We start from the raw sequence: 26303 nt of genomic DNA on the forward strand, positions 1-26303 counted from the left end.
ACTGCCTTGCATGTTCTAAAAGCTAGGCAATTTCTAACTGTGTAGGTCTTTCTGGATATGCAGTCATGGCCTTTCACTGGCTAAATTATTTGACAACCAATTGAACTCCCACCATGGCTCAGAGGCTGTAGGCCGTGTAATTTTCTCTCTGAAGGAAAAACAGATTCTACCAAACAAAGACAATAGGAAATGAACCATAATGATCCTGCCTGTAAGAAAATTTTCCTATGATTAGTATGTACATATTTTAGAAAAATATCACTAGATGGAATAGGCTTTCTGAACAATATAAATGTATTATTTCTCTCTTGGTACAAATTGTATCGAAGAGGATTATATTTCTATAATAAGGATAGGGTACATAGAGACTGAGACACTATTTATCTGAGTTTTATTTATACTAAGGTTTCCAGAATGCCTGGAGGCCCAGTTTTGGTATGTATTGAACTTGAGCAAGATAATCTAATGCGCTTTGGGTAAAAAGCATTACCGAAGGGCAGATGGTCAGAATTCTCAGAAGGCATAGACCCAGGCATGCAGGGCACACTCGTGCAAGCAATAAAGACTCATTGCCAATGAAACCAGCTGTCCCGGCATCTGTGTGTGCTTCCAGTGAATGCAAAAGATGAGGAAATGACAGTGTTGAACTCTTAGATTCTGTAACAAACAATGCTAAAATTATGACGTTTGGAATCTTATTTTTGGATCTAGCTTTTTAATGCCTGTGACCAGTGGACTTAGAAAAGACCAAGGATATCCAGAAAATTCTTTAATGCCCTTCTGATCTAAATCTGTAAGACCTTTCCACACTACAAGAAGTGGCCTAAAACCTAGGATGGACTACAAGTTCCTTTTTGTATCTATCAATCGTGGCATACTCAGCCCAATGCAATAGATTAACAGCTCTATCTCCTGGTTAACCAGGCCTATGGAAAATCAGAGTCTTCTAAAGTGGACTCATGGGCAAGCCCTGGAGCCCAGAAGCATAGCAGAATACTAAGAGAAATCTGAAACTTGTCTGAGTTTTGACTTGTTTCCCAGGCTGGAGCTTGTCAAATGGCCAAGCTAGTTCCTTGGCTGGGTCTAACCCTGTGTCCCTCTAATCACCCACGCAGGATATGACTTGGTTCTGCTTCCTTTAGGGTTCCTTACAGTTTGAGATTAACTCCAGTATCTGCAGGCTACTTCCTCTGCAGTTATATTCCTGAGCTGCCTCACAACTATCTCTCTTTCTGCAGCTGCATCTACACTGTGGCCTACTATTTGTCCCCTAACTAGGATTCTATCTACTACAGTATCAAACATGAAATATCGGAAACTGGAACAAAGCTTAAACAGTGGAGTGAGATGGATATTGAGAGAATTCTAGCTTTATACACTGAAGCCAGGTATCTGAAAGATATGAAGATAGTATATTATAATCAGGAAAAACAAGCAAATCTATGTAAGAACATGTCGTTTCCCACTGGAGGTCAGTAGTCAATGATGAGTAATCCTCAACTATTCATGAATTCATGCTATTGGTGTCTGGTAAGTCTTTTAAAGCAGCAGTCCCCAACCTTTTTGGCACCAGGGAGTGGTTTCATGGAAGACAATTTTTCCACAGACTGGGGTGGCAGGTGTGTTGTCGGTGACAGGATGGTGGTGTGGAGCTTAGACAGTGATGTGTGCCTGTTTCCTAACAGGCCATGGACCGGTATTGGGCCAGGGCCTGAGGGTTGGGGACCACAGTTTTAAAGGACAAGATATAGACTTTGGAGTGGGGTTCAGAGGAAAGCACCTGGTGCTTGGAATTTCAAGTTGGAACAAAATCATTATCAAAACTCAAGAAAATGGCAAAACATTGATTCGAAGGAATATGTTCATTAAGTTAGGTTCAGACTAGCAAAAAACATAATTTTATGCTGAAACACAGAGAAAATGAATAGAAATTCTACAATTACCTCCCTAGGAAGAACAGAATAGTTTCAAGTCCTATTAAGCCAAGATAAGACTGAATTTGTTTTTGATAATCAATTGGTTCCTATCTATAAAAGATAGAATGTGGAGATTAGAGAAAGAAAAAAACTCGATCCTGTGCTGTGGCTCATGCCTGTAATCCTAGCACATTGGGAGGCTAAGACGGGAGGATCACTTGAGCTCGGGAGTTAGAGACCAGCCTGAGAAAGAACGAGACCCTATCTCTACTAAAAAATAGAAAGAAAGAAAAAATAATAAACAGGCAACTAAAAATAGAAAATATTAGCCAGGCATGGTGGTGCATGCCTGTAGTCCCAGCTACTTGTGGGGCTGAAGCAGGAGGATTGCTTGAGCTCAGGAGTTTGAGGTTGCTGTGAGCTAGGCTGACACCACGCCACTCTAGCCCAAGTGACAGAGTGAGAGACTATCTTGAAAAAAAAAAAAAAAAAAAAGACCAAGAGAAAAACAATAAAACTCCCCACCCATTTTGTACTTACTTCTTGTTCCTTTCTTTCAAATTTTTTAAATTTCAAAATATTAAGGGGGTACAAATGTTTTTGTTACAAAGATTGCTTTTGTAATACTTGAGTTATGTCTTAAGTGTGCTCATCACCCCAATAGTGTTCACCGTACCTGTTAGGTAGGCTCTTGTCCTTCCTCTTCCCCCCGCTCCCACTGCTTGACTTCCACCCCGTCTTACTTCCCTCTGTGCACATGTGTCCTTGGTCTTTTGATGAGGGGTCCTATTTTTCAATGCCCTTATATATCTTGCCATCTTATGTATCCTGTACTACAGATTCCAAACCACATCCTTGAGGTGAGTTGCTAAAAATTCCAACACATCAAACTTTATGGGATCAGACATTCCTCATCAGCTTTCATTATTCTGGACAGTGTCTTTTGTCCTGAGCTGCAAGACAGACAAGGATGACAGAGCAAGAGAGAGAAGAGCTGCAGAGATGCAGAAGGACTAAAATCCCAGATGCTTAGAGAAAACGGCTTAATGGCCCCACTGCACTCATAATATAACAAATTTATCGCTGTATTTATTCTTGTGTTATTTTTATTTATGTTGTGTTGAAAAGGCATGTTTTGACAGTGATAGAGAAGTTTATTCATTTTTTTCCCAATGAACACACTTTGAGTTCAAGTTTTTCAATGCTGGATGATGTGACAACAAAGTAGCATTAAGTATAATTAATGTCCATGTATTAAATTTTCTCCATATTTTTTTTTACATTTGCTTTATCTTGTCTGCATTAGGCTGACTGAAATGTTATTATGTCAATATGACATCTTCACATTCACATCTTTCAAAATGCTAGGACAATATTTTGTGCTTTATATTTTTGTGTTAATGAATATATAAATGGACAGATAAATAAATGATTAGATGGAAGATAATAGATATATTAATAGAAATAAATACAAGTAAAAATTATAACTTTTGTCACACAAAATAGAAAAATCTAATTGAAACAGAATGATAAACATAGATTCAGCTTAAGAACTGTATGTTAAAGAGCCAGGCCAAGAGAACAGCTGCATTCAATATTCTCAAGAGTTTTTCCCAGTTAAAAGGATTATACTAAGATACTATTAGACCAATATTTCATTTCTCTTAGGTCACCTGGGATGATTTTAAGAATTAGTTTTATGGATTATTGGCCCGTGGATGCTACATTGTCATGTAATTATTCTACAAACATCACAATAATGCATGGGCTTACAGTGGTCTAGATGTTCATGTAATTTATTTATGTATATATTTTCTTAAAATGCAATATATTTGTTGTGATTTTTTAAAATATCCTCAGTTCCACAAATGCTCATATAACAAATTGTCAATTAATGTTATGTTAGTATATTTTTCAGAACCATCCATGCAGAGTAGCTTCCCGATTTCTTGTTGGTACTCCAGAATGATTTAGCCATTAGAGTAAATTACAGATGATTTATTTTCTAAGCAAAACTAGAGCTATCCATTTTGAAGGAAAAGCTCAGGAAAATCATTACCTTTTGTAGTGAAAGATTTTTAAAACTAGGACATATTTGTAGTATGCAATAAATGTTGAATTATATAGGAAGAGGACTGAACATATCTTTGATGCCTTGATGCTATAGTTGCTTTTTATATATCAATAAACACCACTTCTAATCTATTTTGAATTAAAATGTTATCAATTTAAAAACACAAATGAATCCTTCTGATAGGGAATAGTCCCATGACACATATTTTTCAGGTCAAACCATATTAAGAGAGAAGCATGACGACAGTGAGTAAAGGAAGGAGCCTAGAGACTGTCTACACGGGTTAAACCCCCAGCTGCATCACTCTCTAGTCGTGTGACATTGTTTAGGGCACTTGCAATCTTTGAGATTCAGTTTCTAAATTTGTAAAACACTGGTAATATCAGGGTTGTTTTGAGGATTAAATGAGTTAGTATATATAAAGCACTGTATTAGGAAGGATAGAGGAAATTTTTTGATGGATAAAGAGCGTAAGGAACCTTAGTAATTGCTTAGAGAGGCATTGTTATAAAAAGTAACATAAAATACATGCCAGAGTCATTGAATTTAATAAGCACATGTTAGGTGCTCAATATATATAAGATACTGACACAGAGATTAGGCCACTCTACTAGTAATGCTTACACATTATATTTCTTTTCCTGAAATGTTGGTTTAAAACACTAACAGGGAAAATGTTCTATACAATAGAAAACTATTCAGTGTTAGTAAACGGGCCTTATTTTGATGTTCTTAACCATTGTAGGTCCCACTTTCCTTCTCTGCAAATAGGGAAAGTGACATCCTTTACCTTGAAGGATTACTGTAAAGAATAGGTGACGTAATACATTCAAAGACCTGAGCAGAGAGCATGGCATATGTAAATTTTGAAAATAAAGCCTGCTATTATTTCTAGCACAGTTGCATAACATGCTACTTTTGTAAACAGTTTCCTAAAAATGGAATAAAAGTTCTGTAGGACATGAGTTATGTGACTTTCTAGAGCTCAGAATAATCTCTTTTTAAATGGAAATACTAATATCCATTTTTGCTCTTTTGAGATACTCTAAATGGGACATGCTTTTTCCTTGTGATTATTGCAGATGTTCATCCAAATGCTTTGAGTTATCCAGTAGACTGGCATATTAGTTTACCTAGAGAATATGAGGAAAAGAAAACCATTCCTACTGACAACAAAGAATATATTCATGGCAAAATTTGTTCGGTACAATAATAAATACATATGTATGTATATATATTTTCATATTTATTACATGTTCTTTCTTATACTATTTACCACATAAGAAACATATATTTTATATAATCATCTTTTAGAAGCATATACAATTCCATATGATTTAATAGTCATTATAAGAATAACTGTATTTACACATTAATTTTACTCTCACTTTCTCTTCTCAAAATAAAACTGCATTAAAAGAGAAAATTTTAATTAATTCTATTTAATATTGTGCATTTCTATTTATATTCTATGCACATTACTTATACTCTAGAAAAAATCTTAAATATATTAATAAAATGAAAGAAAATAAAATATATCACTTTTTACTCAATAATGAAGGAAAGGTGTAGCATATAGATTTTTTGTCACTTAAATATTTCTATAAACATTATTCTCCTTGCTTCACAGTTTTTTCTGTAATTGGCAATAAGAATCATGAATATACTTTTGTTTCATGCATGACCAAAATAAAAGGAATTACTCATCCTTCCCCCTTATGAATAACATCAATCTTTATAAATAATAAATACGTTTTAGTGCTTCGAGCTGCACAATATTTGACACTTTAGAAAGATGACACCCAGTTCATATGCATTCTCTAAACTTTTCAAACCGAGGTTGTTTGACGCATAAGTCAAATATGTTGACTATGTTTATTTATATCCATGATTATTTAGATCCCCACTGAAAAAATATTCTGCTCTAGGACCCAGAAAAGACTGTTTTTATTCTTGGTAAGATACTAATATCCCAATCCATATTTATATACTTACAATGTTTTATGGATCTGCATAGCTTCTCCATAGGTGGATAATGTACATGCTTAACAAATAAACAAACTGTAGATCATAAAAATAAAGTAACTTCTCCAAGGGCACACAGAAGTCAAAAAACAATAAAGAAATATTAATCCGTTATTTGTGTCTATAATCCCAGAACTCTGATTCTTATACCAAACAGTATTAATTTACTGGTAATAAACTGGCTGGATTGTGGAGAACTGAACTTATAGCCAAGTTAATGTACAATAATCTATATATGTAATTAATTAAATTTTGCAGTTATTTAAAAAAAAACATTTTGCTAAAAATATGACAAGTATCTTGATAGTGAGAAATCCTTTGATTTTAACAAAATTTCTTCTTTAAACAACTCAAAAATTACCTTAAACTAGTATGGGAGATTTAGATTAGCTAAAAGAAATAACATTTTAAACATAAAAGAAAAAATATTCAAAAATGCTTCCACAAAGAAGGACGGGGAAATAAAGGGGTTTCAGTTCAATTCTTTTGCAATAGAGACAAGCTGTTTAGAAAAACTTCATTCTATGCTTTTAAAAATCTACTTTATTTTTCCTTTAGGTATATAACGAATTGCTGACTGCATGGAAACACATGAGGTAGACAAAATAGTTATTATTTTCTTTGGTTATAAATTCAGGAGTGATATCACTCTCTACATAGAAGGGAAGGAGGCTACAATTGCTTGCCTCGAAGTCTGAGTTTTGGACCTAATCAGTGAGATTGTATCTACAAAAATACAAGGATATAATGAAAGCAAATTTATAGCACCCTTCCTCAGAAATGAGGGTGATACCTTGGGAAGTAAGGAAAGAGTAACTTCACAGAAACACAAGTTTGGAACAGCTGATGAAAACAGTAACGAAAGCCATGGGTCTTATGGCTGATTCAGAGAAACTAAATTTGCGAGAAGTTGTTTTGCATATCCAAGTATAATCACAAGTACATAAACAGGGAATCCTTCAGTGGCTAATTTATTCTTTTCTGATGTGAAAGTCAGAAGCACCAAGGAAAAGCCAGCCACATCCTTACCAAGTACCTGAGAAGTCATTGAAGCCAAAACAAAAAGTAAATTCAGAAATCCTCTCTGTCTTACAATGGATAAAACAGAAACTATCGGAGTGACTTTATTTTGCAAGAAGTAGCCGCATTTCTCATTCCCACTTTGCAGACTGCTGGATCATTAAATGTTTCCATTGTTTAAAAACCTACAAGAGGGAGAAAATCTCCATGACCCTCTGTATTCAGTATAAAGGACCTTAAAAAGACTAACTTATAAAATTTTAGAAGAAATAGTCTAGACCATGCCTTATTTTTAAAAGATAAATATGAATCTATGAAAGTAGTATGCAATAAAAAGAAAGAATATGAAACGTGAAGAGATAAGCCATGCATCTGAATAGAAAGGAAACCAAAGCACAATATATTTAGATATCACTGTAGAAAATTAAGAAACAGAATCAACAATTATAAAAATTTTATTAAGTAAACTTGAACACACCAGTGCCCACCAACGAAAGACCATCAGGAAAAAACATGTAATCATACAAATTTGGTGTATTTACTTGCTGAAGCAAGGGAGACAACACAATATGAAAAATCATAGAGTGAGAAAATATTGAGAAGGATTTGTAATTGAGTTTGGGTTTGTGTTAGGTAATTTGAGGGAGAATTCAAGGAAGCAGGAATTTCGTCTTGTTCAAGTGGTCTCAGAAAGTGAGGACAATTTGGTAATTAGATACGTTAAATTTTGTATATGGGGCAGGAAAAATGGCATATTCTGCACTATAATTGGTAAAGAAGCAGCAGCAGCCACTCACATTTACTGGCGGAAGATGGTATTTGGTCATTTTTGTGTTGTGCAGTGTTCTTGTTTTCGTCTGTGTACCGCTACGGTTATGGAGTGTTCTTGTTCTTATGTACTCCATCATGGGCACAGAATGACCTTGTCTGATCTGGTGTTCTATGCAACCGTAGATGTAGCAAAAAAGAAACAACATAACCCAACTGGCCAGGGCATCTCCCAGGGGAAAGCTGCCTGGGCTGCTTTTTTGTTTCTTAAGAAGTATTCCAAGAATCGGAAACCACAGAGAAAAAATACAAAGGCATAAAAAATAATGAGAACAAATTATGTCCATTGAGGGCTCAGAACAGAGATTTAACTTTTAGTAAAAACAGAGAAAAAACAAGTATCAAAGTTATAATAAGGAAAAAATTGTGGTCACAAAGAATAAGCAAATCAGTGTAAAAAAGGTTACATGTACAAACAAAAATTATTTGAAAAATGCAACAAGTTTTTTTTTCCAATAGGTAAGAGAATTTTAAAAATAAAGACTTGTTTGAATATCTAGCCAGACATGTATAATAGAAGAAAATTGTGAATGGCTTTTATTATCTTTGCAAAATAACAAACAGAATAAATGGCCTGTCATTGAAGTTAATAACATATTCAATATATGGTTCAAAAAGTTTTTAAAACTCAGAAGTACTGACAGAATACTTGAAATGCCTAACTAAATCAGGGTATATTTGTGCCAGCATAGCCATAGCCAGATTAATGGGATAAAATAGAAAGACTGGCTACAAAATTGGAAATATGTATGTATTTAGTATTTTAATCAATTAACAGGAGAAAAATGACAGTAATGATAATGAGAAAATTATAATACATACATTGATATACATAATTTAAAAAATAAAATTCAAGTTGATCAAAAAGTAAAATGTAAGTAAGTAAAATGAAAAAAGAAGTAAATATTGGTAAATGTATACTTGATGATACTACACAGATCTTTTTAATTATTTAAAAAAGGCCAGGAAATGTAAAAACATAAAAAACTTGACTGAAAAAATTGGATTGTGTAAAATTTTTATACATATACCATTTCAAAAACCATAGTCAATGAAATGTTTTAAAATAAACTATCATCTGATGAAAATCATTTACAAAATATAATAGTAGCTAAGTTAAAGATAAGTAATTAAAAGAAATAATATCCCTTACATAAAATTGTTAAAAGTCAAACACAGGTGATATTTTGAAGCAGTAAAACAAATACCATCCAAATACACACACACACAAACACACACACAAACAATCTCACTAGACATAAAGGAATACAAGTTAAATCATCACCAAGAGATTATCTAGGATTGATTTGATTGCAGAGGCATAGCACTTACAGGTAAAGATTAAGTGTACATGGCAATAAACTTTCTTTAGAGGAATATAGAAATAATGTCAAATCAGTAAACATAGTAAAACCCTTTCATTTGATCTTTCTACTTCTCAAAATCTATTCTAGGGAAATAATTAGATATGTGCGCAAAAATATATGAGGAAGAAAATTGAAGGCAGAACTATTGACAATATCCAAATATTATAAATTATTGAAATTTCCAATAATAGCTGACTGTGAAAATAAATGTAACACATCAGCATGGTGTAGTAATGCAAAATGATGTTGTATGAACTATAATTAAATCAAATACACTGTTTTATATATAGTTATTTTTAGAAAAGACAAGGTTCAAGAGAATGTAATCTTAATATATAGAAACAGCTCATGCACAATATATTTGAAATACAGGTATATTTACCTAGCCGTGAAAAAACATCTAATGAAAGAAAACTGAATATTCTTACTAGTTTTCAATGTGGCAAAATTTATAAAAAAATTATTTCAAAGATAACTATGTGTGCTTTCTGCATTTTAAAAATTTGAATTAAAACATTTTTGTAATTAGGGTTGATAAAATAAATTTTTTTTTAAAATAAGGCTGTAGTAGTTTTGCAGTAAAGTTGAGGAAGTGAAGTGTAGGATAGTTTCTTAGGACTAAAGATAAAAAAATAATCATTTTACTTATATTTTGTGCATATTGAAGAATTTAATGTATAAAGTAATTTTAATAGCAAATATCATAAATAATAGCATTTTAATTATCCTCATGTTGCCTATTTTTCATTTGAGCAGAAATGCATATATTTTGCATCAATTATTTTGTGGAAATTGCTAATTAGTTACCACCAAACAAAAACCTAAAAAGGCATTTGTGTTAACTCTATGATAACAAATGCTCATTATTTCCCAAATCATTTTAAAATGCTGATCATATCAGAATCAAAGTTTTGGCTCATTGGTAACCATTTAGTGCCATTGCCACAGACAATACTTCTATAGTCCTCAATAACATGTAATTCCAATGTGAAGCCTGTGGAGTGGTTCGGTGTTTGGTTGGTCAATTGTTGGCTTACTTTTGGTTTTACTTTGTCATTTAAATGCTTTTTCTGTGCTGGTTTCTTATGCATCTGCATTTTTGTGGGGTAAAGAAAACATTTTATTTATTATAGGTTGTGAAATCAGGCTATTTCCTTCTCCCTGTACTCCCTCCAGGTCTCCTTCAAAGGAGGGGGCTGATGGGTTTTGTTTAGCTTGGCTGGACAGTTATTTCTCATCCTACTCCTTTACTACATATTTCTAAAGAGACCACTTGGTATCTACAGTGCAATTAAGTCTATCTTTCTCTGATGTAATCTTTCCTCTTCCCTGCTTATTTTGTGTCTTAGCTTCTGCTGAGTGCTTTATTAACTTCCTGCTGTAAATCTTCTACAGGCAGAATGGAGATAATCTAAAATCCTTTTATATGGCCATACAATGGGAAAGAAGGGAGTACAAAATTGTCTATCTGCAGTAGCTATATAGATTTTTCACCCACTCTTTTTCTCCCCAGAAGTTATCTAACTTCTAATTTTCCATTCTTTCTCAGAGAGACTTTGGAGCTTCTTTTAAAACTCAAAATCTGTATAAAATACTACAGAATTTTAAAAGACAGGAACAAATATCTATCCTAGAGTTTTTCATGCCGGATTCCATCAATTCCTATTTATTGCATTTTCTGTCTTATTATCTATTATCTTTCTTACTATCAAACAATGCAATGTGAGCAAATCATAATAGAGTATATTATGGGCATACATCCTAATGTTATTTGTTTTCTCTTCTCATAGATAAAAGGAGGTTGACTATACTCACATTAAGGAAGGAATAATGCATAAGCTTTAATTCATTCATTTTTTCTTTCTCCTTTTACTACTGGTTTGTATCTACCATGTTCTAGTCACCACATTAGTTCTTAGAGAAACAAAGACTACTCCCAGGAGATGACAATTTTGCAGAGGAGAAATAAAGTGAGGAATTAAATATGAGTGGCAAATGTGATTACAGAGATCTTAGTAAGTAAACATTAGCCTGCATCTTAAAAGAGCATGAGAAATTTTCCTGGTGAAGTAGATAGGGTAATCTAGACACAGGAAAGAAAATGTTCAAAGGAAGAGTTGATAAAGGGCACAGTGAGTCAAGGGAATAGTGAGAACCTCAGTATAGTAAGAGGTTACAGACAGGTTAAAAGAGAATCTGACGAGAAAACTGCAAAAGTAGATGTAAAGAATTCTGTGATGGAGCTGGTATACTAAGCTAAAGAGTGTTAGTTTTAACTTTAGAACTCTGTATCACTGGCATGAAAGTATCAGAACTTTTTAGGAATGTAATTCTGGAAGCAATATGCAAAACCCACTGAAATCTTTAGCATGGAATTAAACAGAAAGTCATCATAATATCTCAAGCAAAAAATGAAGTCTGGAACAGAGGCATTGAAAGCACCATCAAGAGGCTAAACCAGATTATATACTTTATCAGATGTGATAATTTTTTTGATCAACTCTCTACGAGGAGAAAATGATAAGAAAATGTTAAAGAAAGATATTATGCAATTTTCTGTTTTAAGAGACAAGGTGATAATGCTGATACAAATAGAAAACTTAGGTAGAGTATCTGGCATAATCAACTGCTTTGTGATTTGGGTGGACTTTGTCGTGGTGGAAGACGCTAGTGAGATTTCCATCTGGATATATCTGAAGCTAGGAGAGCAGCCGAAATAAGGATTGAGATGTCATTGTCATAATGTAACTGAGGTTGCTCAATAGAAGAAAGTTTTAAGAGAGAGCAATTAATGTGACATAAAAGACAACTAAAGACAGGACTCTCAAGGAATATTACCAATTTAAGATGGACAGAAAAGATGGAACAAGAAAAAAAGTACACAGACAACATTTTAAGTAGAAGAAAAAGAATAATGAAATCTTGTTGGAAATAAGACAGGAAAAGTTTTAAAACTAAGAGTGGCCAAAAATATATCATGACTACTCATACAGTATAAAAATAAATAATTATATTAGATGTCTTAGTTCATTTGTCTTGCTATGAAGGAATACATGAGGCTGGGTAATTTATTGAGAAGAAGGTGTATTTGGCTCATGATTCTGCAGGCTGCACAAGAAGCATGGCACGGACATCTCCTCCCAATGAGGGCCTCCGGGAGCTTTCACTCATGGTGGAAGGTGGAGGGTAGCTGGTGTGTGTAGATATCACATGGTGAGAAAGCAGAAGGAAGATAGAGGGGAGGAAGGTGCCAGGCTGTTTTTAACAATCACTCCTATGAGCACCCACCCCCCCACCCGCAGGAGGACATTAACCTATTTATGAGGGGTCCACCCCAGTGACCCAAACACCTCTCATTAGGCCCTACCTCCAACATTGAGGATCAAATTTCAACATGAGATTTGGAGGGTACAAACATCCAAACTATATCATTAGGTTATGATATAGTTCAGCAAATATTACCAGGTTCATGCTGTAGGCAAAGTTCTGGTAACCGGGGAATATATCGGTGAACAAAAACAATGTTCCTTATCTCATGAAATTCTAGTTTAACAAACCAGAAAATAAATATTCAAGATGGCTGGTAAAAAATAAAAAATTAAGCAGGTTAAGAAACACGTGGTGTTGGGAACATGTGCTAGTTTAATTGCATGGACAAGAAAGGTTTCTACAATACATCAGCATTTGGGACAGATCAGCAGGAAGTGATGATGTAAACCATGTGGATGTTTGCAAAGGTTGTGAAGAGAGGAATGATTTCATCTGCAGAACGTTATAAAAGCATCCTCTGGCTACTGTGTGGTTACTTGACTGCGGGTGGATAGCTAAGGAAGAAACATAAGGACTATTTAGGAACATATTTTAGTAAAATAATAGTGATAGATAATGGGATCTTGGTGCAAGTCAGGGTTTCTCAATCTAGGTACACTTACATTTTGGAAAGGATAATTTTTTCTTGTGGGAGCCTGTCTTGTGTTTTGTAGGATATTTAGTTGTATCTCTGCCCTCTACCCACTGTGTGACAGTAGCACCCCATGATTTAGACAACCAAAAATCTCCCCAGGCATTGACCATATCCCTAGGGAGAGAAATCACTCCTGGTTAAGAACTCCTGATTTCTTAGATGATAGAGAAAGTGATAGAATGTGTGAATAGATATATTTCAAAGATAAAGGTGAAAATATTTCCTTGTGAATTAGATGTAGATTCTGTGAGAAATGATGCCAAGGTTTCTGACTCGAACAGCTGGAGGTTCAAATTGCCATTCCTGAGATCTGGAAGACTAAAGGAGCAGTGGGAATCGATGCATCAGTTTTGGCTCTATTAAATTTGAAAAGCCTTTGGATGTAAAAGTAAAGTTTAAGGGAGATCCCAGGTTGTGTATATGTTTGGTTGCTATATGTGTACAGAGAGTATTTAATGCCAAGGGAATGGGTGAATTTATCTAGGGAATGGACAGAGGTAGAAAAGAGAAGCGAGTCAGAGACAGGTCTGGTGCCCTCCAAAGTTGAGAGTTGGGAGGACGAGGTGGGGGAGGATATGCAGTGGAGACTGAGATGTCAGGAGTGTATGTGTGTGTGTGTGTGTGTGTGTGTGTGTGTGTGTTTGCACCTGCGCGAGTACGTTTCCTCTTTTTTCTCACCTTCTTTTCATAAGTATAAGAGAACAAAAGGTAGAAAATTATTCACAATGCAATCTGATGCTGGCTTGAGAATATTGCTATTTTATAGAAAATTTAGTGACATAATACCAAATCAACCATGTCTAAAGAACTTTTTTCTTGTAATAGCCACCCCCTTCCTTTGAGGAGCTGCCCCTCCCTCATCACAAAACCATGTAATTTGGTGCTGACAGTGAACCGTAACTCCCATCTCTTTAGCTATAATAAAGAGGATTTAACTTAAAGTTTTCTGGGTTCAGGAGTTGCTGGAAGCCATAATCTTAGACTGGAAAATTTTTGAGCATTAAAATATTTGTACATCTAGATAGATACATAGATAGATAGATGGATGAAGTGAAAAGAGACTGAAACAGAGATCTTGATGGCATTCAATGTGCTGGTCTAGGGTCCCTGATGCCAAATGTACCGTCACAAATTTTGTCCTATGACTGAATATTCATCTATCCAGCATAATGCTTTAAGATGGAATTCTCTCACTTGTAACCAAAATGGGTCTGCCTAAAATAATAATGCAAAAATGAGTAACTAATTTCAAACACCTATGAAGTACATTTTTAGTATTGTGTAGACAAAGCAAAAAATAGAACTTTTATTTATAGCATGATGTTACCTACGCATAATAATTTGTCTGCTTTGTTTCTGACTACAGATTGATAACACCCCAGAAAACTCCTAAGTTGTCAAAGACTGATTTCCTCAAAAGCCCTTATAATACAGTCTCAATATGTTGAAGCTATATATGCCTCAAGGAGAGGCACCTAGAGTTATTTTATTGGTTTCACAAAATCATATGAAAATGCAAATTTATATTATATGTGGATGTTCAAAATGTCTTTACCTTAAAAACAGAATTCTATTAATAATGTGAAAATATCAGGATACATTGCACTAAAACATAATTTATGATGATTTGCTTATATTTAAAAATGAATACTAGGTCACCTTGCTGCTTTCAGCTTTACAGCACAAATAAATATGGTAATGGTAAAATTCAAATGTAACGATAGGAGTGGATTTTTCTAAAGAAAACAAATATGCTAAAATGTTTACACTTCATGGAATGGAATCTCTATTTTGAAAGCAACTGATACTGTGTATGACTGTTATGCTGCTCATCCTGGCCTCTTTCTGTTATTAGGGCCAGGACATAGTTGATCAAAACCATTCACAATTTTCTGATAACTACCTTTATATTGATCTCTTTACCGATATTTATTATATAAAGTATTATAAATAATAATTCATAATCATTATGGTTCATCCACTGTGATAGTCTTCATTAAAGAAGACTAAAGACTAAAGAAATCATTGAAGAAGACTTAGAGAAGACTGACACTATAAGATGATGAGCCATCATAATTTGTTAATGCTGGCATCCTCTTTATCACCCGTCATTTTTCATTCTTCTGTTGAAATCGCAGCATAATGAAGCAGAGTGGTTAATCTTGCCTCCACCACTTAATTTAAACTCGTAATGCCATAGTCTCTTATCTTTAAAGTAAGGATAAATAATAACACCAACCATTCCTAAGATTTGGAGAGGATTAAGTAAGTTCTTATTTTTAAAGTGCTAACCTCAGGCCAACTGTGAAAATGTTAGGCATTTAAAAATATCTTAGGACATGGAAAATATGTAATAAATATTTTCTAATATATAGAAGATTGATTTTACTCCATAAATATAGTTATGCCTTACGTAGTTGACAATAATTAGCTACTGTGTACTATTTTAGATGATTATCTCTAATTCTTTGTCTACTGCTGTTTGACAAATAATATTATGTATAATGCATGTTGCATGTCACTTCATCCAGCTGTCTCAGTTTCTTAATCTCTGAAGTGAACCTACAGAGATGTTACAGTGAGAAAGTCATTGTGAAAACATTTTGAGACAATTTAAATATTACCTAAATAAATGCGACTATTTAAAGTTTTAGATAATTGTAGATTTACATGCAATTACTATAAATAAGAAAAATAAAATATCTCATGAATCCTTACCCAGTTACTCGCAATGGTCATATCTTACAAATCTTGTACAATATAACAACAGGCTATTGACACTGTTACAATCCACCAATCTTATTTTGATTTTCCCAGGGTTACAACTATATGTATGTAATTCTATGCAATTTTAACACATGCGTGGGTTCAATAAATGTAAAGTTTTACAAACATGTGTAATCATTGCTCTGTCTTTTTTCTTGTGCCAATTTTCTTTTAATTTGTTCTTTTCTTTAGCAATCATGTTAATCATTTGAGGAAACATTTTGGCCTAGATGATTTGATCTTTAGGAGTAACTCTGGATGACTTGAGGTAGATCTTTGTGGGGGAGAAGAGAGTGCTCAACATGTACACATAGGTAAATGGAAGAAGACATTGAAAAGAAAATAATCCACAGGCTAAAAGTTGCCAAAGAAGACATTATTAGAGAGTAGTTAGTAAATTTTCTCATCACATTAAATGTCACAAGATCATGAAGAAAGTAGTAAGAAAAGGAGAAGTAAGCAACACTGTTAGAAATGTTTACTAAAATTAAATATGTTGAATGCCATGTACTTGTCTATTAGTGCATGAAAATGGAATAATTCAATTAATTTCAATATCTACTTAGTAAGTATCCATTATGTAAATCCTTCACGGGTAATGCAGATATGTAAAACACATTATTATCAAAGTGCTTATATTCTAAAAGGAAAAAAGACATGCATGCATGTGCAAAAGAGCAAAATAAGTGATCTAAGCTAGACAATATATAGATAAGGAATCTAGAGGCAGAAGTTAAATGATATTTCACAAAACAGATAGAGGATTAATTATAATTTGGTGGTGGGGATTGCTGAAGTAAAAGTCAGTGATAAAGATAATGAGCCCAAGGTACGGATGAGAGAAAAAAGCTGGTTTTTCTGGAAGTTGGGTTGACTAAGAGGAGGATTTATATTTGGGAATATGAGGAGTAATGTTTCACAGTGAAAGCCTTGGTTATGTTATAGGATCCTTGAAAACAAGCGTGAGATGCTGATATGGAATCACAGACCCAAGATGAACACATCATACCAGATGAGGTGGCAGGCAGACACGTATTTTAATCCTTCCACTCTATGAGATAATGTGAGGATGGCACTTGCCAGGAATAAATTGTTCAGGCTTTTAATCTACAAGACCTTTATCAAATTTTAACCAAAAAACTTTTCATTTTTGCAGTTATATTTCATCCACTCCCCCAAGCAACCCCTGAACACATAGAATGTGGGTATAACTGATTAAACTGCTTGCACAGATACTGCTAAATTACTGTGTAATCAAGATCTGATTGAGTCTGATTATGAAAGCACTCTTTAATGAATACAAATGTTTGCTAGACTGTTAAAATTCCTTCTTGCATTATTATGTATTCCCTATATAATGGTCCTTTGTGAGGCACTGAAGAACATCTATTCTCTTTTTTAAATAATTATTTTATTTTATTTTTGATTGACACATCATAATTATATACATCTTTGTGGGGGGACAATGTGATGTTTTGATACTTGTATACATTGTGTAATGATCAAATCAGGGTAACCAGTTTAACCATCACCCTAAACATTATTATTTCTTTCTGGTATAAGCATTCAAAATCCTCTCTTATAGGTATTTTGAAATATACATTATTGTTAAGTATAGTCACCATCATGTGCAATAGAACACCAGAACTTATTCCTTCTATGTAACTGTAACATTGTACCTGTTGTCCACACTCTCCCCATTCCTCCCACCCCCAACTCAGCCTCTGGTAACTATTACTGTACTCTCAACTTCTATGATATCAATTTTTAAAAATTCTACATATGAGGGAAATCATGCAATATTTGCCTTTCTGTCCCTGGCTTAAAAATACAAAGCTAAAGGCATAACAATACCTGAATTCAAAATACACTACAAGATATAGTGACCAAACCACTATGGTACCAGCATAAAAACAAGCACATAAACTGATAGAATGGAATAGGAAGCCGAGAAATAAATTCCACATAAACTGATAGAATGGAATAGGAAGCCGAGAAATAAATTCATACACTTACAGCCAACTGATTTTCAACAAAGACACCCAGAACACATACTAGGGGAAAGAACAGTCTCTTCAATAAATGATGCTGGGAAAACTGGATATCCATATGCAAAAAAATGAAATTAGACCCATAAACAAAAATAAATTCAAACGGATTAAAGACTTAAATGTAAGACCGTAAATTATGAAACTACTAGAAGAAAACATAGGGGAAAAGCTTCATGACCTTAATCTGGGCAAAGATGTTTTGCATAAGACCACAAAAGCACTGGCAAGGAAAGCAAATTTACCAGTTTAATGTATTATCTTTTCACGAAAGATTACCCATTTCATTACTCTATTACCAGAAGGATCACTGTGACTTCTGGCCTTTTGTGAGATTTTCTCTCAAATTTAAATGCTTTTTCTTTATTAAATCCCTCTCCAGGATGCATTCACCTCTGCTTTCCAATGTCCATATATTTCCTGGGTCTTGATTCTAGAGTATATCCAGTTTTATAAACTATGCCTTCATACTTACTTTCCATATAGCTCTAAAAAACTGCTCTGAAATTTAGCTTCTTTTCTATAATTGATAAAATAATATGTAAAATATACATTGTTCACATAGTAAATAGGATAATGTATATTTCAGAGCACTTAACTCAGTCACTGACAAGTAGAAGGAGCTCATTTCACTTTAGTTTCCTTCCTTTCCCCTTCCTTGCTTTCATGTCTGTACTTCACAAATAAATGTTTAGACTTATTGCATCATTTTTTCATCATCAGCTTTAAATCTGATTCATTATTCCATGCCCTGCAAAACTGTCTTTACCAAAAATTATCAGTGATCCGTATCTAGTCTCAACCCATCTGTTATAATTCTTCTCTCCCTGAGCTTTCAAATGCATTTCACACTCTTAGTTATTGCTGTTGCCTGAAAACTTCTTTTCCCTTGGTTTCCATGGCACCATTTTCCTTTTCTTACTCCACTTTCCTCATCCATTCTTACTGACTCAGAAAATTCATTGGCTGATTAAGCATACTTTTGCAAAGTGTTATGAGAACTATAAAAATTGACAGTAACTATTTTGTCAAATTACTTCACTCCTGTAACTTACTTTTATTAATCTGTAAAATGGGATAGTCTAATAGTATTTATATCTAAAATTCTATTGTGGAAAACAAAATTGTTTTCAATTTAAATTAAAAATAGCCATTCAAATGACATAAAATTTATGGACAGAAATAGATCATGCCAATGAAATTTTTAACAACAATGTAACAAGTATATTATGTGTTAAAGTAGTGATATGCTAGGGTAAGTAATATGAATTTGTTGCCATACAATCATGTCTTTTCCTGTAAGAGTTTTCCAGGTGGATCTTTTGAACACAATAAGGACTGCATTATGTACTCATAAAATCGTAGATCAACTAACGATCTCCCATCCTGACTCTTCTGATGTCAAATTTCACTTTTTAATTAATGTTATCAGTATTACTCTCCTATAATTAACAATAAAATATGAGTTTATTCATTCTAAACATAATCATAAGTGCCAACTAACTTCATTTGTCTCTAAATATTTTCATTCAAAATATTACATATAAATTTTAATAGAGATATAATTTATTGACTGTTTCAACCCTACTTAATAACAGCAGTGTGAATTGTTCTAAGCTTTAGTATACATATATGAAATTTCTAGAGAAATCCCATGTGAAGCTCCCCAATATATTTGCTTGTTTGGTTTTGGTTTTCATCAAACAACTCAGAGCCACATTTTGCACTGTATTAAATTCTTTTTGTGACACAAAGATAAATCAAAAATATTGCCTTGAACATGGGGGAAGAGGAGTTAGAAATATATGGAAACAACTCTGACCAAGAAAAAAAAAATGTTTACTAGGGCTAAGTGTAATGAAAGTACAGGGTTAAAGTTTAGGAAGGAAAATTTTACTTCCAACGAGGGAAATTTGGAGTAAGACTTGGGGAAATCCTCAAAAGAATGAAGAAACAAATTACAACTTTTGGATCAACCTCAGGAGCAGCACATTGTCAGAGAACCACAATGGAGGTATAAAGAAGAGGGTTCGCTTTGGTTGGCGTAACTGTGTAATCTTACAGTTCCTTCTTACTGTTTGCCCCCTTCTTTCACCAATATCCAATCCTCAATGAAAAGAATACAAATATGTTCCATGTTGTGACAGGTTTTAGTTTTATATTCTTACATAATCATTTCCAAAATCTCATGAAATATCTTTTTTATTCGCAATTTATTGACAGGGGCAATTGAAGCTCAGGGTGGTTAAGTCACCAAGATTCAAATTGTGATTTCTGATTTTGAAAGACTAGGCTAATTGCACTATTTTTATTTTGTAACTATATAAATAAATAATAAATACTCACATATTTATTTATTGCTTTATTTTCCTCCACTTTACTGTTAGACACTTATTCTAAGCCATCATCCATTTATCTTGTTTTCCATAAAGCTCCATTTCTACTGTCAGAATTTTAGACCTGGATAATACTGGAACAACCTAGTTTATAAAGGCAAATTACAGAAGTGAATTTAATTAGCAGATTTTCCTGGTCAGATAGTGTCAAGAATCATGGGCAGAAGTAGAAGCTATCATATCTCTTGGCATAATACACTTTATTTCACTATGCTATTTAGTTTATCTCTGCCAATTATAGCAGAGATTATTCATTATAGCAGCCATGAATGTTCCTTAAATATTGCTTTTATTGTGTTACTCTTTGATTGAATCCTGTATTAGAGCCCCATTTTTGACATAAGAGGAAAAAACATTTTATTACATATTGTCAGCCCTCTCTGTCCTCACACTGGATTCCATGCAGTTTATTCCAAGAACCACCCTTTCAAACACTCATTATTTCATGGGAAAGATGATCAAATACATCAGTTAGAAAGAAACTGTATCCTGCTCCTAAATACACATGTACATGTATCTGCTCCCAGCCTTGGCTCTTTCTAACTGTTATATGAGGGGAATAACCCTCCTTCTTTATATTTCCACTTATTTTCTCAATCCCAAACTCTGCTATTTGGTCTGTTATCTCCTATCTTCCCTGTGGAGTGTCAATTAGCCTTCCTTCCTTCCTTCTTTTCTTCCTTCCTTCCTTCCTTCCTTCCTTCCTTCCTTCCTTCCTTCCTTCCCTTCTTCCTTCCTTCCTTTCTTTTTTCCTTCCTTTCCTTTTTCCTTCCTTCCTTATTTCCTTCCTTTTTTTTTCTTTCTGCCTTTTTTCCTTTCCTTATTTCTTCTCTTCTTATTTTTTTTGACAATGAGTGATTTAAACAACTCCGAATCTCACTTACCCAGTTGTCTTGAGAATATTGGAGAAAGTACATAAATTCTACTATAATCAATGTAAAAACTAGAATTTTTTATTAACTGGATTGATTATCTTCAATTATCTTACCTAAGTATAATAGCACCTAATGATTGTATTTTAAAAGACTAGTCCATTTATGTGGTTAAAATCCTTAGATGCAAAACTCCATATAAGATATTTTTTTATGTGCGCTTTAGGAAATCAATAAATATAAGTTGACCTGATTAGATTGTTCTATAGATTATATTTTGCTATTCAAATAATCTATGATATTTTTGGTTCAAAGGGTCTGAGAGACCATATGGTTCACTTCCCTTGGAGTCTAGAGAGGATATGTGATTTGTTGACCAAAGTCAATGTATAAATTAGTTGCAGAGGCAATAACAAAAACTAACATACACTGAACAACTTCTATATACCAGAGTCTGTGATATATGGCTAATATTCATACCATTCTTTATTATTCCCAGCAAATTTGTAAGATACTTATAAATGTCCCCGTTTTACAAATTAAAGAGACCAACATTGAGGAGATGAGAAACTTGAATCACCCTCATCTAGATGGTATACCATGGTAATTGGTATCCGACTCTATCTGAACACAAAGTTGTAGTAATGCACACTATGACAGAACTTATAGATAATATAAGATAAAGGAAGTTTATTAGAAAATAAAATGAAAGCAAAAAAGAAAAATAGCATGTTTGTGCTTTAGTCTCAACTCATATTCTTATCTTCTGCCTAAAAAAAGGATTTCCATTCTTGTGATACTTCATTTAGTAGAATGGGCTCCAGCTCTATCCAGCATAATATAAGAGGTGCTAGATCACCATTGCTTTTTGTGGCTGAGTAGAACTCCATGATATACATATACCACATTTTATTAATCCACTCATGGATTGATAGGCACTTGGGTTGTTTCCATATCTTTGCAATTGTGAATTGTGCTGCTATAAACATTCTAGTGCAGATGTCTTTTTTATAGAATGTCTTTTTTTCCCCTTTGCATTGCTGCACAGTAATGGGATAGCTGGGTCAAATGGTAGTTCTACTTGTAGCTCTTTGAGGTATCTCCGTATTACTTTCCAAAGAGGTTGTACTAGTTTACAGTTCCACCAACAGTGTATGAGTGTTCTTATCTCTCCACATCCATACCGACATTTATTGTTTGGGGACTTTTTAATAAAAACCACTCTCACTGGAGTTAAATGATATCCCATTGTGGGTTTGATTTGCATTTCCCTGATGATTAGAGACGTTGAATATTTTCTCATATGTTTCTTGGCCATTAGTCTGTCTTCTTTTGAAAAGAAAAATTTCTGCTCATGTCCTTTGTCCACTTTTTAATGGGGCTGTTTGATTTTTTTCTAGCTGATTTTCCTGAGTTCTATATAGATTCTAGTTATCAGCCCTTTATCGGATGTGTAGCATGCTAATATTTTCTCCCATACTGTAGGTTGTCTGTTTGCTGTCATGATAGATTCCTTGGCTGTGCAGAAGCTTTTTAATTTGATCAGGCCCATTTATTTATGGGCAAATGCAACATATGTAATCTAAACATGTATACCTCCATAATATGCTGAAATAAAAAAAAATTAAAAAAATATAAAAAGAGGATTTTCACTACAGTAGAGCCAATGATCATCATATTATACTCTTCCTACTCCTTTATATGATGCTACTACTGTTGTTACTATTCCTACTACTATGAATGTTGCTACTACTATTACTACCTGTATTGCTATAGCAATATTACTATAATAGTTAAAACATTTTGTACACAATATTTTCCAGGCAGTTTTCTAAGTTCTTTTCACTTAAAATGTACAGGCATCATATGAAGTAGACAGTTGTCCTTATCTTCTTCTTAAAGGAAAAGGCAAAAAAGCACATAGAGGTTAAATAGTTTGCTTGAGGCACAATAAATAAATGTTATAGACATAGTCCAAATGGAGGCAGAATGAGTAGAGAGCCTATAACAGAAATGACCACATTAAGCACAAAAATTATCCTCAAGCATGTATGCAGTGAAACATAGAATTACTTCCTTGGATTAAATTTCACTTCTATTTCTCATTATTTTATGGTTTTGGTCAAATTGTATTTGTCTTTTTTGGGATGATTTGCCTCCTCTAAAGACTAGAGAAAATACTGATTTCATAGGTTTACAGTTGTAATTAAATTAAGTTTAATATTAACATGTAACTGATATTGTCCTTGGTAGATATTTTTAAAAACTTCCTTTGTTTTTCTTTGTGCTGTATTAATACATAATTCTCTGAATTTATGAGAATATGAATATTAGTAAGTCTATAAGTAGAATATGTGTTTTTTTGTGTGTATATGTATTAAAAAACCTGTTTATGTGTGTAAGAAATTGATAGTTCTAGAAAAACTTTGGACAGTGTTTTGTTATATTTGTTATGTCTTATTTTAGATATATATGTTATGATATAAGTCAAAAAATAGAATAAGAATGACTAGCAAAATTAGAAGCAATAAATTATCATTACTATAAAAAATTGTCAGAAAAAATATATAAGCTAAGGACTACAGGGCATGCCACCCAAGCTACTGCCTCTAAAATGAGCTCTCTAAGTTCAGAGTACAGTTCAAAGACCAGATTACAAATACAAATGAGCAGTTTTCCTATCACAAAACCATCCTCTTTGGAACTGTAAAATTATTCATGAGAAAATTTTAAATCCTTTTAGATATACTTAAAAAACTTCATGTCATTTCAAGAAAGTTATAAAAAATTCAGCCACTTCTACTTCTTACCCTTCTTTGTTTATAAAATATTTTTACCTGAATTGCCTTTAATAGAAGTAGCAGCTTCATACCAATTTATAAGTCAATTCATTGCAACAGCCCAGAAACCAAGATGATTAATGTGTATCCCTTAATATATTCAAAGTGTTGTGTCTACAAAATATTCTTCCTTAGCTCTGCAGATAATATATGCCACAACAACTTGCCAAGCACAAAGATTGAATTCTAATAAAGAATAAAATTTATCAGAGTCATATAAGGCAGCATAGCTTTTCATAACAAGGACCTTCAAGGAACATGAACTTTAAATATGAGATATTATTTTTTTCTTACATTCACCATATATCATAAAAGCTTGTGGAACAATGTGATATCTTCTTATTAAGTATAATTTTCCAAAATTGAAGTATAATTTTCTTCAAAGAGTTTACATATAGATGCCTTATTTTCTTACATTCTGTACAATTTCAATAAAATATTTTAAAAGCCCCTAAATCTAAAAAAAGAGAACTAAAGACAAACTAAATGACCACTACCCAGCATAGAGAATAAGTTTTAATTCATGTTTATGTACTCTGAACTTCTTCATGGAACTAAAGTGAAAATGAGTAATTACAAAAGGTTTTATAAATACATTGGTCTTGTGGTTCCAATCAGTAATATATTAATGCATCAATTATGCATAGAATTTTCATTAAATGAAAAACATACTCTTTTATTATTGCTATTCACTGCTATTATTTTTCTATAGCATCCACAAAAGGCCAATTTATCATAGCCAAGTTTAGAGGAAAAACCAAAGAACTCATTGAATACTTGTGGAAAAAATGAAATGTTAAGAGTTGCAGACACTGCCACTTCTTCCCTAGGTTATTCTGAAAATATATCATAATTCTTTACTCTTTTTTGCTTCTGAAAATTAAGATTACAGTCCCATTAGCAAATTTGAAAAGTATCATTGATTTAAAGCTCAGATAAATACATTCTGTTTGAGTAAGATTAATTTTTATTTAATAGAAATCATATCAATTGTTATCTCAAGCAGTGGGTGGAAGATACTGACTGGGAAAGAGCAAGAGGGAATTTTGGGGGGTAATGGAACTATTCTGTATCTTGATTGGAGTGGAGGGTGTATGAGATGGTTTGGATGTTTGGCCCCTCAACTCTCACGTTGAAATCTGATCTCCAGTGTTAGAGGTGGGCCAGGTAGGAGGTGTTTGGGTCCTGAGAGAAGATCCCTTATGAATGGCTTAGTGCTCTCTCTGCAATAACAATTGAATTTTCACTCTGTTACTTTATGTGAAAGTTGGTTGTTTAAAAGAGGCTGGAAACTTTTCCTCCCTCTCTTGCTCCTTCTTTCACCATGTGACATGCCTGTTCTGCTTTTGCCTTCTGTCTTGATTGGAAGCTTCCTGAAGCTCTCACCAGAAGCAGATGCTGATACCATGCTTGTTGTACAGTCCGCAAAATCATGCACCAAATAAACCTCTTTTCTTTATAAATTACTTATCCTCAGATATTCTTTTCTAGCAACAGGAAATTGATTAACACAGTATGTAAGTATATACATATATCAAACCTCATCAAACTGTATACTTTAAATGAACATGTTATATTTTATTATATATAAGTTGTACATAAGTGATTATTAATTTTTTAAAAAAACTTCAGAAGTATTTGAATGCATTTTATGTGCAAAACTAATGTATAATTCTTAGATTCTAAATTTAGACATATTTTAATTATAGTTTTGTGTATTGTTTGTGCAATTGCTGTTGTGTTTTTGGTAAATTTAAAAACTTGTGTCTCTTTTTCACAATGGCATTACTTTAGTGAAAAAGATGAGTCTCTCTCAGGCTGCCTTAATTTAGTTCTTCAGTGTTCATATGGCCAGAACACTCTACTAACTTCTGGGAAAGGGTATAAAAGAAACAAAAGCCAGGACATCTGCTTTGAAAGAGTTGACAATTTAGTGGGAGATTTACAAACATTAACAGCCTTTAAAAAGTAGCAAATAAGTGAGAACAAATTAAAATAGCACAGTCACAGTGCAAGTTCTGAGGTGTAGTAAATGAAAAAGACAATTGGAGTAGCTGTGGGTTAAGCAGGAGAGGTTTAGCCATGATTTGTGTTTTCAGCCAGCCAGTAAAGGAGATGAAAGCCAGGTTTGGGATGGGGGTGGGGGAAGCAGGAGATTGGTTTTGAACAGATGAGCACATTGAAAAC

The sequence above is a fragment of the Lemur catta genome, chromosome 13 (genome assembly GCF_020740605.2).
Source record: "Lemur catta isolate mLemCat1 chromosome 13, mLemCat1.pri, whole genome shotgun sequence".
Taxonomy (NCBI): Eukaryota; Metazoa; Chordata; class Mammalia; order Primates; family Lemuridae; genus Lemur; species Lemur catta.